We start from the raw sequence: 16,343 nt of genomic DNA, 5'->3' as shown, positions 1-16,343 counted from the left end.
CAAGAAAGAGGTCTTTGCACAAAAGCTGGGATAACAAGAACCCTTTCCAATATGTGGTGTGAACTGTTAAATGGCCCACTTATAAGAACAATAACACAGATACAGATTGAAGCAGAGGTTTTGCTGTCTGTAAAGCACATCTGCCACGGAGACGGAGCTTGCAAGACCCCTCCGCAGATTAAGGAATCTTAGTCTTTCCTGTTTAGTTCTTGCTGTTCCTATAAAATGCTTGGGCAATGGCACAAAGAGCAAGACAGATATTCTTGATGGTTTTTTTTTTGGCTTAGGGTGATAGTTCACATACTGGGTCCTCCTCCAGTAAGTGGTTACTTGTGCAAAATGGAACAGTTTAAGAAGAAGTGATAGAGAGCGCTTAAGACTAGCATATCCTATAGTCTTTGAGTTACAACCTTCTAGCTGTTTTAAGAGGAGAGTTTACCTCTTGATTAAAGGGATGAATTGCATCTAAGCCTTGCATAGATGTTTAAACCCTTGAGTTCTCAAATTAGAAGTGAAAAAATGTGTTTTTCCTTTCTTCTCCCTGTCTGCTTAGTTTTATATTCCTTTGTGTTTTCTTTGTGGCTTGTTTATAAGACCTAAAATGAACTGGTTTGACCGTTGCAAACATACCGATAACCATATTGTAAAAAGTATAACCAAACACTTCTCTTGGGAGGTAGGAGTGTGATTTTTCCCCTTCCCCTGCTTTCAGAAAGAGTAACTGGAATAAGGTAAGAAGGAGAGAGAATTCCGTAGTGAGTGGGTGGGCTCTTTGAATATTTTCTTAAGTGTGTTCATTCTTTTTAGCTACGTTGTGAAAAATGATCAGAGCTGTTAAATGTATATTTCGTATCTGTTTGGCCTTATTTAATCTAAGTACAATATTTCACTTGGCAGATGCTACTGGTTTAGCCGGTGTTGCCTGTCTTTGATGCAAGATTTCCCCTGCCTCTGTTCTCCCAAAGCAGACTTAATACTTAAGGCAGCTGCTAAAGGGAGACCACTAATATCATTGAGAGTGTCTGGAGCAGAGAACAGAATGAGGATGGGAAATCAAACTCCAGAAGAGAACAGGAGACTGTCCCTAAAGGGGAGAAATAAGCTAAAACAGCTGTTTGCATTCCAAAGTATAGGCCTATAGAGAAATGCAGCTTTGTTACTGACTTTCAGAAAAAATGACTGCATTGAAGGGACTGAGGATAAATTGTGAGTAATTTGTATAGAATATCACTTCTGTTAAGTGGGGAATTTAATGGCTGGCTCACCACAACACTGGCACATCCATGGACCTGGAAAGAAAAATTCTGAAGCTTAAAACTGGCTTTTTCTTTTTAAGTGATCTTAGAGGTTGCTCAGCTGTGGCAACTGAACTAAATAGAATCCTTGATACGGAAGCAATGACTGGTCCTTCAGCTTTGACCTCTGGAAATGAGCCTACAGTTAGACACTGTACAAAATCTGTATTGTATATACATGTTTCCAATTTATCTGCCATCAGTCTCAATGTATAAGAGTCATTTTGGGCACTACACGACAAAAGGATTCTCATCACTTGTTTAACCTTGGCCAAGGTTAAACTTGCGAATCTGTTTTCTCTAACATTTGTATTGGATGCATGCCCCACCATTATGCGTGGTGAACTTCATGATCCTACTGAGTGTCAGCAACTATAAATTTTAAAGAACTAAGCAGTTAAAGTATGTATCTTGATCTGCAGAAGAACAAAATATTCTAGAGAGCCTGTTTTGAAGAGCCAATAGCATAAGAGTTAAGCTTTTGCTGTCTAATCTTCCTTTCCTACTGAAAGGACTAAGATGTCACTAAAAGTGAGGTACTTTGGTGTAATTGCATCATCACTCTGTGCGTGCTTAACCAAGATGTGCTTACTAGCATGGAGAAGCAGCCTAATAAGAGAGGTTCTCATATTCTATTAAAATAAGAGTTTTCTAAATATAGGCGGAAATGTTACCTTTTTTTTTTTCCTGAAGCTATACAAGTCTTTTTTCTTTATCCTCATAGGTCTGGTTTTGAGTGTTTAACATGTGATAAGGATGATCTATGGCTGTTTCTTGGTAGGTAGTCTATTGAAAAAGACTGAATTGACCTAGGAGAAGGTAATGTAGCAGGGTAATGTGTGTAGAAAGACCATAGTCCTGCTGGGGTGTTTTGTAGCTTTTGAAAAGCTGATATTTATAGATGTGACTATACTGAATATCTGTGCAGGCTCTTCTTTCTTATGAATGGATGAAGTTGGATGGGACCTCTGGAGGTCATAGTGTTCAGCTCCTCTGCTCCAGGCAGTCACCTAAAGCTGGTTGCCCAGGACTGTGTCCAGACGGCTTTTGAGTATCTCTGAGGATGGAGACTCTGCAACCTCTCTCTGCGATGTATGCTAGTACTTAGTCACCTTTATGGTAAAGTGTTTCCTGATGTTCAGACAGCAGCTCCTGTGTTGCAGTTAAATCTTCCCTTCAGGTATTCATATATATTAATAAGATCCTCTACAAGCCTTTACTATGCTTAACAGTCCCAGCTCTCTCAGCCTTTCCTTGTATGAGAGATGCCCAAGTCTCTTAATCATTTCAGCGGCCGTTTGTTTGACTCTGTTAAGTAGCTCTGTATCCCTCTTGTACTGAGGAGCCCAGGTCTGGACACAGTATTCCAGGTGTGGCCTCACCAGTGTTATATAGAGGGGATTGTCCTTCTGGCAATGCTTTGTCTCATGCAGCCCAAGATACCCTTAACCTTCTTTGTGGTAAAGGCACCTTGTTGGCTTGTCTTCAACTTGGTGTCCATCAGGACCCTAGGTCCTTTTCTCCCAAGGTGCTTTCCAGATGACCATTCCCAGCATGTGCTCGTGCATAGGGTTATTCTTCACCAGGTGCAGGATTTTGCACTACTTATTTAACTTTGAGGTTCCTTCTCCACTTCTCCAGTGTGTCAAGGTCCCTCCGGAAGGCAGTATGACCTTCTGGCATATTGGCCACTCTTCCCAGTTCTGTGTAATGGGTAAATTCACTGAGAGTGTGCTCTACCCCATCATCCAAATCATTAATGAAGATGTTAAACAGGAGTGGAACTAGTATTGACCCCAGGGTACACTGCTAGTTCCTGGCCTCCATCAAGGCTTTGTACCACTGATCACCACCCTCTGGGCCCAGCCATTCAGCCAGTCTTCAGTCTACTCACTGTCTACTCAGCCAGCCCATACATCACTATGAGGATCTTATGGGAGACAATGTCAAAGTCATTACTGAAATCCAGGTAGGCTCATGTATGTCTAGAAGCCGTGTTTGCCTTTGATGTTCCTCACCTATTTCAGGGCCAGGTGAGCTTTGGCTTTTCTAACCACATCTCTGCATGCACAGACAGTGTCTCTGTGTCCTTTTCAGGTTACTTGTCCCTTTGTCCACCTTTTGTATAGTTCCTATCTATGGTTGAGTTTCGAAATGTTCCTTTGATTCTTGTCTGTGATGGACACCTGCTTTTATGCACTTTGGTTTGTGGATGTAGACAGAGAATTCTGTGGTGGGTTTTGCCCACCGCTGGGTGACAGCAATACAAAAACTGGTTGGGTGGTGATGTTTTTTTTTTGGGGGTGTGTGTGTATTTTTTTTTTTTGGTTGGTTTTGATTTACTCGATCTCAAAGGTCCCTTCCAACCAAGTAGATTCTGTGATTCTGTGATTTATTTTTTTTTTTTAAAGGCTGGATAGGTGACTTTGCCTCAGTGAAGATCTTGCTTGAAGAACTAATTCATTTGTTAAAAATTCAAATCCTTCCCCAAGATATCAGTAGCTCCCAATTGCTCTGGGTGGTTTTTTTCCTCATCTATATTCTCCGTAATGAGAAGGTCTTCTTTAATGTCAAAGGTCTTGGTATTTGTAAGATTACTGTGTTGGAGAACATTGTCTGTGTTTGGGATAATAAGCACTGTTTATCAAGTGGTTGTAAGAGTATTACATTTATCACTTCAATGTACAGAATTACGCTTCTTCAACTGATTTACTAGTGGACTTTTAAATACTTATAGTGAACTTTGCCCTGTTGTTTTTTTATATTATGTATTAAAAATTATATTATAAACTAGATTAATCAGTTTTTTGTTGTAAATACTCTTCTGATGCTTTTTTGTATCCTGCTGCATTAAGGTTCATTAATAAATAGGATAATGTATTTTGTGTTGTGCAAGCATGTTTAACTCATACAATGTAAGAATAAGTGCTGACCAGTCCTTTTGTAATTTGGGATACCCTGGTGGTGCTGGAGAATTTGTCATTATTACAAATTTCACCATTGGAAATATATAGGAACAGTATGCGTCATGGTTTAACCCAGCCAGCAGCTAGAACCATGCAGCCGTTTGCTCACTCCCCCCAGTTTGGATGGGAGAAGAGTAAAAGTGAGGGTGGGGGGGAAAAACTCTTGCGGGTTGAGATAAAGACAGTCTAACAGGCAAAGCAAAAGCCACGCAAGTAAAGCAAAACAAGGAATTCGTTCACTGCTTCCTATCAGCAGGCAGGTGTTCAGCCATCTTTGGGAAAGCAGAGCTCCGTCACTCATATGGTGACTTGGGAAAGCAAATACGATAACTCTGAAAGTCCCTTCCCTCCTTCTTCCCCCAGCTTTATATACTGAGCATGAGGTCATATGGAATAGCCCTTGGATCAGCTGTCCCAGCTGTGTCTCCTCCCAACTTGTTGTGCCTTCCCAGCCTACTCACTGGTGGGGCAATATGAAGAGCAGAAAAGGCCTTGACTGCCCAGCAACAACCAAAACCACCAGTGCACTATCAAAAGTATTTCTTACCCTAAATCCATAACCATAGCACTGTACCAGCTGCTAGTAAAAACATTAACTCTGTCCCAACTTGAAACCATTACACTATGCTATTTTTTCTATGTTATTCCTTTAATTTTTAACGTACTTCTGGAAGCTTCTAAATTATAGAAGTTTTAAAACAGTAGAAACATAAAATAGTTCTAATACAAAAATAAGTACTGATTTGCTGTTTATATACACAGGCCATTGCCTCTTCAGACTTATTTCAGTTGTTGCAATGACCAGTTAATAAGACACTGGATTTAGATGGGGCTTTTTTTGTGTTACTGGCAAATATAGACTACTTAGTTTACAAAAGCTGTGATTGGGTGTTCAGGACAAGAAGAGGTGGTGTGAGAGGTGCTGCTGGCATCTGAAAGTCATTACAGTAGAATTTGCTTATTTCCTCTGGCTTAAACTTAGTTATTTCATAAATTCTTATCTATAGGCTTTGTCTGCCCATCCTAGAAAACTGCTTCCTATTTATGAAATAAAAATAGTATTTCAAATAAATTAGGTGCTAACCTTTACACAATAAATACCCATTTATCTCAGAGGTATGAGCCTAAATAGCAAATCAATTCTATTACTAAGTGTGCGGTGTTCCTGCTTACAAAGCCTGTGGGTTTCGAGAAATTGTAGGGGATTAATAATGGATTGATGTTGCCCCTTCCTTCTCTCACGTAGCATGCTTAAAGGGAATCGGCACCCGATTCAAAGGCTGAAAGTATGTATATGTTATAAAGGTTTGTATGTACATGCATAATTGTAGTAAAATTAACCCAAACAGTTTCATTTCAGTGGGCTAGAAAAAAAAAGTAGCTGAAGAGCTGTAAGTCCTTGTAAGACCTTTCTATTGTCAGTTGGTATTTGACCAGTGGTCAGAGGTGTTTGAGCTTAGCACTAATATATAGTTACTGAAAGAGTGGAGAGGTATGAATTAAAAGCCTCAGAGTCCATAGTGGAGTTGAGTTTGCTGTGGCAAGCAATGGACACAGCAACCACCTTCAGTGCTAGTCTTAGAGGATTCTACCCAAAGTTAAATCAAGCTGGGGGGAATAGTCAGCATTTTCTTTTTTTTTTGCTTAGATTTGTTTTTGGGAGAAAGACCCTTACAGAGTCTATGAAAGAAACTCTGTGACGGGAAGAAATGAAGACTTCCTCACCCCTCACAAAAGCTCTATCCTTGATGGCCACGAAGCTTCTTGCAGTTTTCTAGATGTAAAATGCTAATGAATGTATACTTTGAGATAGTTACAATATACCTTTAATTATTCAGTATTTACAATTCTGAATTTTACATGTTAGCCCTAAACTTAATTTTTGCTCTCCGACAAACAAATCACTGCCTTCCTGATTTTTACCGTCTGCACAAGGATGAATCTTCATTTCTGAAGAGCTGTAAAGTATAACTGAGCTAGCAGGAGCTGCTAGATTTTTGTGTGGATGTCTTCAAGAGAAGATGGTAAAAAGCCCTTTCCAAATGGTACTGATGAGGAAAGAGAAACAAAGCAAAGGCTTTCTAAGAATTACAGCATCTGGACTTCGAACATGCTGAAATAAGGCTTTGAATGAGTAGTAAACCTGAGAAAGATAAGAGGCCTGCAATGGAAGTAGTAGTGGGCTCTAAATTAGGTTTGAGTAGCTATAATGGCAGGGCAGTATAGAAAAGCAATTTTAAGACTTGTGTTGCTGGGAGGAGAGGCTACTAATCTTTGTCATGGCTCTAGATGTAAAATACTGGAACTTTAATGCTTTTCAGAACTCTTTTTTATCCATAAATGTTTAAATATATTGCAGAATCACATACAGAATCTTTCCTACAGGTTTTGAGACAGATTCTTGTTTAGTGGACCTGGTCAGAAGTCCATAGGTTTCAACAAATGATAATCTCTTCCAACAGCATGTCTTAATTGGGGAGGGGATGTCTCCAAAACACCATGTGATTATGCTACGGAAGCATATATGAGCTTGCTGATAGTCCCAGTTTAAATAAAACCTGCCTACACTCAGTACCAGAGAATCTTGCTGTATCAACACTGTATTTGTTACAAAGTGATCTGAATGACTTGGCTGATTTGCTTGGAGCCTTTGGAATTGATTTGTCGGTATAACTTGGCACAAATTTAAATCTCTGACTACATTTGAATAGCATTCTTCGCTCATCTCTGCCAATGGAGTAAGATAGGTTTTTCTAACGAAATATTTTGAATACCTGGTACTCATAATCATAGAGGGCATTTCTCCGTAGCTAATTTGTTGTATGTAGACTGTCATAAGACAATTACGGAGCTTTCATTGGAGTATGTTGGATCTTATAACTGAGGCAGCTGGAGAATGTGCAGAGTTATTCTTGCTGTGTTTTCAAGAGAGAAAAAGGACTTTCAATTAAAGCAACTAACTTTAGCACAGTATCTGTAAATTAATGCAAAACTTATTTATAATAGAGCAAGTAGTTAATGAGCTTAAAAGTATCATTCGTTCTTGATAAGAAACCCTTAAAACTGGAGGAAAGGGTACCTTTGTAATGTTGGGTGAGAGAATTTTGGCCTAGGTGTTAGGGCTGTAGTCCACTTAGTATACTGTGGGAATGAAAGCAGAAAGAAACTTGGAGTTGTTGAGTCTGTCAGGAAAGGTGTGCTGGTAGCAAACATTTGATTAATCATAGTGAGACCCCGCCTGGAGTCCTGCAGCCAATTTTGGGGTCCCCAGCACAAGACAGACATGGTTAGAGCAGGTCCAGAATAAGGCCACAAAAATGGTCAGAGGGTTGGAGCCTACGAGGAAAGGCTGAGTGACTTGGGGTGGCTCAACCTGGAGAAAAGATGGCTCTGGGGAGACCTTATTGCAGCCTTTCAATATAAAAAGGGGGCTTATAAGAAAGACTGAGAGACACTTTCTACTGAGGCCTGCGGTGACAGGATGAAGGGCGATGTTTTTAAACTGAAAGAGGGTAGATTTAGATTGTACATAAGGAAGAAACTTTTTATAATGAGGGTGGTGCGACACTGGAACAGGTTGCCCAGAGAGGCTGTGGCTACCCCATCCCTGGAGGTGTTCAAGGCCAGGCTGGATGGGGCTTTGAGCAACCTGGTCTAGTGGGAAGTGTCCTTGCCCATGGCAGGGGGGTTGGAACTGGATGATCATAGAATCATAGAATGGTTAGAGTTGGAAGGGACCTTAAAGATCATCTAGTTTCAATACATATTGTCTAGTATGACAATAATGATCTTTAAGGTCCCTTCCAACCCAAACAATTCTATGATTTCCAGAAAGGATTAGGCGGCAAGAGTGATGATGTCATGTTGCCCACTAGTATTATTGTAATCCTCTTTTTAAAGTGTTTTTTCTCTTCCTCCCACATCCTCATACCCCTGCTAGATATCATTCCGGTACTTCCCAAGCTGCCACTAAGTACTGCGCTTCTTATTTGGCACTTGGCTTGTTTTTATATACAGAATGGTCACCTTAAGCAGACTTGGTAGCTGCTTTCATATCGCTTTGCTGACCATACTGTCTTTATATGGCCTCATTAAAATTACTTTGTTGCTTTTGAATAGTTATGCTTTGTTGTTGTGTATAAATTAAACTTTCGTGATGCCTGTATGGAAATGAACTTGAGTATAGGTATCAAGTAATGTTGTAGTTAAATGAGGCATCACAGATTACTCATTTAAACGGTCAAGTTTAAATTGGAAAGTGCTTAAAGCCTCAGGTAAAAGCAAAAACCAGTAGCCTTACAGAAAGCAGAATTCAATGATCAGTAGTGTGAAGGACAATGATCCATATTTCTCATTAGAATCATAGAATGGTTCAGGTTGGAAGGGACCTTAAAGATCACCTAGTTCCAACCCCCCTGCCATGGGCAGGGACACCTCCCACCAGACCAGGTTGCTCAAAGCCCCATCCAGCCTGGCCTTGAACACCTCCAGGGATGGGGCAGCCACAGCTTCTCTGGGCAACCTGTTCCAGTGCCTTATCAACCTCTGCTCACAGGAAAGAATTACTCTTCTGAAATGCTGTTATTTTTTTTTTTTAAATTTTAGGGCTTTCAATTAGAGGGTGTTTTTAGAGGTAAAGTCTTCAAAAGCTTGCTAATATCTAACAGTGAGTATGTCTCTCTTCCCTTTCTGCCACTTGCAGCGTGCTTCTTTGGTTGAGGTTCTCGCAGAAGAAACAGTTTTATGAGTAGATGAAGAGAGGGAAAGAATTTTCCTTCAAGGTGATAGGCTTGTACTTAGATCCATAAAGAAAAAACAAAACCAAAAAATGTGGTTGCTCTGGAGACCAGCAACTGGCTTAGGTGCAGAAAATGCCTTCCATAGCAGATCAGTTGGTGTTGCTGGGAGATTTGCTTTCTCTGAGGTCAGTTCTAAGTTTTCCTGTTGATTTGAGTAGCTTTATGTCTTTGCATCATTTTATGATTCTTTACTGTATGAGAAAGCTGTGTTTTGGCTTGCTTGCATGTCAGAACAGAGTGCAGTAGGGAGATGCTCTAACTAGTTATAATTGAGCCACCTCAGGTACTAAAAGCTTCTAGCCAGGACAGTGTGGATCTCTCCATGATTAATTTACTCCTACGCTCAGAAGCTTTGCAATGCTGCAGTTGGGCTCATCAGCAAGATGATCCATTTCTTCCTTTTGTAGAATCTGGAGCTCACAATGCTGTCTTTGATACAGCAAGATGCATCATGTTAATAAAATGAAGGATGCAAAATAGAACTAAAGTTTGAGGAGCTGACTTCCTCTGGAGCTGTAATGACGCATTGGTCTGAAACGTGGTGGTAAGCGAGCAAAGGAGCTGTGTAGCTTCTAGCTGGGAAACACCGTGCTACCCTGGCTTCTGTAAGACAGACAAACTGGTGTGCCAGCTTGTGTTGCAGAACATGGAGTTCTCTTTCTGCATGCATGGTCGCATAGTCTTCAGGGAAGCATAGTTTTGTTGAAACTTAAGGGTCTCATCTCTAAAAGCTGAATATTATTTAGAAGCTGCTTTGCCAGACTGGGAAAAATGAATGTGGCTTCTCTTCCATCTTTACAGAGATGCATAATAATTCTTTTTCAAACGTAATTGTGAGATTCTGTCTCAAGATTACTTCCTAAGGAATTATAACAGCATAAGTAGGGGAACAAAAATTCAGTATACTAATGCTGCACAAAAATCTCTCAAAGTTCTGAATTCCAGATAGTCCAAGAAATCCTCAAGCTAAAATCCTGTTTTAGATTCTTAAGTTAGACACTATGTAAGTGTTTATAGTTAGATCATATGTTCTGCTATTCTATATGCATGAAGGAAACTAAATTTTTGTGTACTTACGACTTTATTTCACTAAGCAGTAGATGTTTGAGGAGACATACTTTGAGCAAACTGGAAATAAATTTAGTCAGTTCTAGTTTTCTTAGGTGTTTTATTCTTGGGAGCTACATTCTGAACTATTTCTGTTAATTATTTTTAAAGTAAGGGCTGAAACCATCTGTCTCCTTCTGATTAAGATTTTTTAGAACCAAAAGCATTAGACTTTCTTCTTTTTCTTTTTCTGAAGCTGAGGAATCCCTGGAAAAAATGCCCCCTCTGCAGTTCTCCTTTAACAATGAGTGCTGTGTAGCTGGGCGTCTGTTTCCTCATTCAATCCCACTAAAGGCATCGAAAAGGCTATTTCCTACAGATATCAAAGGGGCTGAATGCCAGAATATGATGTTAGAAATAAGAGTTACTAAGTATGTTCCTCCATATTCCTTTACTTTCCATATATAATATGTTATTTCTGTGGAGCTGTTCCTGTCATTGCAGGCAAAATTCTAGTTTAGTCATGCAGTCTGTATGGACTTGTTTCTTTCTGATAGTTTTTTATTAAAAGGGAAAAATAAATTTTCATAGGAAGCTTCCCAGTTTCTTGTTTCCCAAATTGAGAAATTTAACAGCTGTGAGCAGGATGAAAGCACGTCTACATCAGATCCTTCCAGAAAAGAAAATTCTTCCTCCTAAAAATTAGGATTGCATTAAAACAATACAGAATAACTTATAAGAACTGTGCAAAACTACTAATAGTCACAGAATTAAAGCATGCCTAAGGGGTTTATCATAATAAAGATATTAAGTAGCAGAACTTGAATTTGCCTGGTAACAGGCTCTGTATTAATACTATTCTTACTTTTTTAGATGGTATGAAACTATACTTCAGGTTTTTTTGAAATATTAGTATTTTGCCTTAAAATGGGATGAACAGGTAGAATCAGTATGAAGAAATATTGCTTTCCACTGCTACTAGAAGAGAAAATACTGATCTTAATTGGATCGGACATGGAGCTTTTCAAAGTCTGGCTCCTTTTTCAGGTCTTTGGTTGATGTCCTTACTGTGAAGATACTGGAGGTTTTCTTGCATTAAAGACTGACTGTTCTGTGCCATGTTTTTAAATGACATGTTGACTAACCACAGAAAATTATGTGGTTGATGGATTCTTATTATATTCCTTCACACTTTTATTCTTAGCAGTAAATTATTGAAGAAGGGTCTGTTTGACTTCTAATTCCTAATGCTAGCAATAAGCTAGACTAAATATTAGAGGTGGTCATAGGAAAGGGTATATTATAAAGATGAAATTATTGCATTTTAGAGGGATTTTGTTGAGAGCTGCTCTCAAAGAGGAAACTGCTTCAGTCTCTGAATGAGAACAAATCGAGCAGTTCAGAGGCATCTCTTCTTGATGACAAGCGAGAGCATGGACTATGAGGGCAAAGGAGCTTGTGCAAAATTCAACAAATCTGAGGAGGTAATAATTCAGCAGGAGAAGATTTAAGTATAGATTTGGAAAGACAGTTGCACAGTACAGCTAATGGATAGATTTTATGCCCATGAACTTCTGTGGCAGGTCTTTTTCAGTAGCTCTAAAGACAACTGCAACAAACCAGGTGCTGCGAGTATTTATTGTTAATTGAAGAGTACTTAGAAAATGTTGATTTCTAGCATTCAGTATTGTTTGTAATGTAACTTCAGTATTTTGTGTTGCCAAAATTTAAACCCAGTTTCCATTCTCCTATGGTGTACAGCAAGAGTATTCTTTCAAGTGTTAAGCATTAAAGCAGATAAAGCCTATTCATTTATAGGTTTGTAGAGGTGGTGGAAAAAGAAAAGTATGAACATACTGTAGAATAAAGAATGTAAAATAGATCCAGGCATGGCTGATTGCTCTTGAGCTGACCGTTAATGAGGCATGTCTGCACAGGTACCTCAGGTAGAAGCTCAGTATTCTGAATTATCACTGAAACATCTGTAAGGAGTTCTGAAGGCTTACAGCAGCTGGAAATCACCCTTACACAGCTGGCTTTCACAGGAAGGTTTTCTGAGTCATTACAGAACTAAATTATTTTAGGGCTTTAGAGTAAATGTGTTTTGATTTTTTTGTTGTGGTTTTTTTCTTTTTTGAAACACTTAAATCTGGATTGTAAAACTATTCATAAGTTCATGTGAGCAATCTCTTTGTGGTGGGCATCTTATGGAGTGTTTTTATTATTATATAATGCAAAGACAGAAGTTTAGCAATACGAGCGTCTCTGTTCATTAAAGCATTTTAAGAATATGAAATATGTAGCAATCGATCTTGGCTACTTGATGCCAGGGAAGAATGGCCATTATACAATTTCCTAATACCTATAGTTGTATAGTATTTAGAAGTACAACATAGTTTTGAGAGAGACAAGTGCATAAATGGACTCCTCTTTACTGCCCTGGAAAAACTAATTCTTAACTGTTTTGCATGGAATTCTGTAAAGTCATGCTAAACCAGCTTTGCTTATGTCAGAGTTCCTCTGTGGGATTCTTTAGTTCCAGTTCTGGTTTTACAACTATGTGACTCGGTTGATTTCAGAGCAATCATTCCAGTTTTTTCATTTCTATAAGTCGTACTTTAGAGAAGCCTTTCATAGGACAAGAAGTACTTCCAGAGAAGAACACTTTTAGAATCCTGCAGAGCAGTTGTAGTTAAATAAAAAGGTGGTATTATGAAGGATAAAGCCATTTTACGTATGCAGTAGCGATCACTTGCATTGACAGCATGTTGGGGAATGGATTCTCTTAGTGCTCTCACTCTCAGGGACCATTTTCCTTCTTTTGCCCAGTGTATTTAGAGCACTGAAAATGAAGACAAGCTGCACCTGGCCTGACTTAGAAGGTATTTGATTAGTTGCTTTGGAAGACATTCCCATGTCCAATGCATTGTTGACTTAACTGTTACTAAGACTACGTGTGAAGTTATACTAGTTTTTCTTCTGTTTATTTTTCAACATGCAGTAGAAATGCATCAAAATGTTGGTGAGGTGATGATTGCTGATGTGTCTGTAGGTGGGGAAAATAAAAAAAATGATGCGTTTCTTGCCCTATTTTTTCTCTGAAGCTGCTACTCCCTTAGTTTCTACTGTTTGACTTTACTGTTATTCAGTGAATCTAGTTTCCCGTTTCTGTATGTGGGTATTCATTCTCCCAGAGGGGTGGTTGGGGTGAGAAAGGGTGGGGGAAGCCCTTAATGGTTTTTATGGTTCACTTAAGCAGGAGGTTGAGGAACAAAAAGAAATACCATATCCATATGAGGCACCAGAAGTCTAGGAGCCCCTTCAGAGCATGTGAATGCAGACCTTGAAGATAACAGGGCACCTGTACAGTGTACCAGTTTGTGATGAGTGTCTAAAGGCGGTACTTCAGTTCTACCTCTCTCCATTTTGTAATTAATTGTGAACTGGGAGAAGGTTCATGTTGAACTCCTCTTAATGGTTCATACGGAGCTCCTCTTAATCTTGCAGTGTTGCAGTTGTGGCAGGAACTCTGCCATCATAAAGTGTGGAGGAATGACATTTTTCCCCCTTTTTCTTTTGTTAGCCTTAGCTTGAGCGTCTTGTAAGAGTTAATTAGCCTACTATGCAAGCAGTATACTGTCTCATAGTATTTGGTACCAAGACACAGGATTTTTTTTTTATATTCATACTACCTGCACTGAAATAATGTATTTTGTTATACAGAGTGACCTTTCTTGATGCAAGGGATATTGGAGTTGTTATCAGATAAGGTTAGTAAAATACCGTCCACAGAGGCTTCATTCTTGCAAATCCTACATATTTACATTTAAACAGCTGTATGTAATGAAATACATAAGCATACACATTCGTATATAGAAAGATAGAATGGAAAAGCTTTTCATCTAAGATATAGATTTTTGTTTTTCAAAGCTCTCATGTGGATCCTGAACTGAGTTTCAGGTTTTTTTTAGTTCTTATTTTGTTGAGCATAATGAGGAATAAAATTGACAATAGTAGTAACTTAAGAGTTATTAATCCTTGCCAAAGAGTACAAGCCTCACATTTCTGCAACTCTTTTCGCTCACTTCAGAACAGTATGGATGATGCAAAATACTAAGTAACAGAAGAACTTTACCATTAATAGGAAAAGTGTTAGAACCAATTAGTATTGATTAGGGAGTTAAAGCTTTTTAATGCTACCTAAACTGTGTAGTGAGTTAAGAGGGTTTGAGTGCTGTTCTTTCACTCACTCCCATGTCACTCTGAAGCACTGGACACTGCTGTGTTTCCATGGATTAGGAGATGAGAGGGAGCATGGTAGTTTGGTACGGAAGGACCGTGGTATTTGGCAGAAAGCATGGGTCACTGGTTCAGTTGTGGACGTGATATACTCCTTTATAGGCAAGTTATATCAAATGGTTAATATGGCTGAAATGAAAACAAATTTCTAATACCAGAATTCATTGAAGTCTGAATGCTATTTCCTTTGAAATTCTACTCTTAATTAGAAAACCTGCTTTTTTTTTTTTTTTTGCTTGGCTTTTGCAAAGTCCGGTAGGATTAAAGAGAATTTTTTCAATATGTCCGCTCCAGTGTAGATAAGTTAGATTAACCTTGATGAAAAATCAGTTGGGGATGAAGGTAAAACATATGAATTGTCTGTTCTTTCGCTGCTGTATCTTGCAATGTTTCAGAGTATTTGGGTGTCACTGAGTGTGCGATAAGGGTAATTGTAGAATCATTTAGGCTAGAAAAGATGCTGTGAATTGCCATTAAAAACAAAATTCCCATAGTTCAATCTATTAGGAAAACTTCATTTTTATATAGTAACTGGTCACAGGATAGAGCAAGTAGAGCAAGTGGAAAGAAATACCTTGTGATGACAATGAGCTTACATATACCATTGCTATTCCATTGTGCTTGTCAGCATCATAAACTGTCTGAAGGGAAGGAAGAAATAATAAAGACAAACCTTGCTGGTGGCACAAGTTACTTCAGGTCGTAAAAAATAAAGCTGAGACAGGTGGGAGTTCAGTGTTTCATCACTGGACATAGAACAGGTAGATGAAACTGTGTTTGTGTATGGTAGGTAGTAAGAAAACCCAGATGGCAAGAGGAGGTAATAAGGGATAGACCTTGAACTGATTCTGAACTGGCTTTTGCCCATCAGGAAAGGTAGGTCTTATTGCACTAAACTTGCTTGGAGCCAGAGTTAATATATAGTCAAAGTTCAGATGACAAGAAAAAAAGCAAAGAGCACATTCGTAGCAATTGTGCAGGGAGTAAAGAACAAAGCAGGAAACCTAATCATGCAACAGTATGGAGTCACACTGCATCTAGATTAGTGCAGCGTAATTCAATGTGTCACCTCAAAGATATTACAGAGTTTAAAAAAATAAGGGAAATAAGATATTGTCTGGCTTTTGTTTTTTTTATTACAGAGAAAGTAGTGAAGGGCATCAAAAGAAAACTGAAGTAAAAGCTTGAAACAAAAGGTATTCTCTTTTCCAACAAGCAATGAAACAATATCTTGCCTTGTTGTAACATGCCTTGTGACTACCCAAAATACAGATAAGTTTGTGAACTGCTTAGAGAAGTTCTTAAAAGAAAAATTTTGTCTACATTTATGAAAAAACAAAGGTATTACTGAGCAGCAGTCAAGACAGTTCTGAAACTGTGGGATGTCAAAAAGATGTGGTTGTGGGGAAGTACTGCTCTGCAAGTATTTGATTATTGATATTTATATTTTTTGTAGTACTGTGTTTGTTTTTTTTTTTTAGTCACTTTAACTACTGCAAGGGATGTGATGCTGAGTTTGGGTAGACCCTTAGGCCTGACTCACACTGCCCCGATTGGGCTCTGAACTGATTTCCCTGTGCTGGGCCTGTGTCTGGGCTGATGATGAGTATCTAAATGATTGGCACAAGTGTTTCCTGCTACGCTTAATGGGCATCTGAGATGTGTTTTCCTTAAACTGGTCACTGTAACTTAGAAGCTGTTAAATTCTTCAAAGAGAAGAATTCCTTTTCTCTTTTTGCATGGATAGATTGAATCTGAGAGAACCTAAGCAGCTCATCTGCCATCTTCTATAATGCCCTACTGTTGTGGGACCCTACTGATTGCTTGTGCGTTGGTGTGCATTCGATCTCTTGGTTTCTTTTTACCTCTTCTGTTCTATGCTTTTGAACAATGTAATTATTTTGGTGCTTTAGCAGAGTGCTAAATTGGGAAAAACA

At 38.8% G+C, this 16,343-nt stretch overlaps 1 protein-coding gene across 23 annotated transcripts in view; it reads left to right on the top strand.

The window, feature by feature from the left end:
• Positions 1–16,343, top strand: part of NRXN1 (neurexin 1) — a 728,940-nt gene that overhangs the window by 183,815 nt on the left and 528,782 nt on the right. The gene's annotated exons all lie outside the window — the stretch shown is intronic.

The sequence above is a fragment of the Numenius arquata genome, chromosome 2, assembly GCF_964106895.1.
Source record: "Numenius arquata chromosome 2, bNumArq3.hap1.1, whole genome shotgun sequence".
Classification (NCBI taxonomy): domain Eukaryota; kingdom Metazoa; phylum Chordata; class Aves; order Charadriiformes; family Scolopacidae; genus Numenius; species Numenius arquata.
This window is presented reverse-complemented; position numbering and strand designations above follow the sequence as displayed.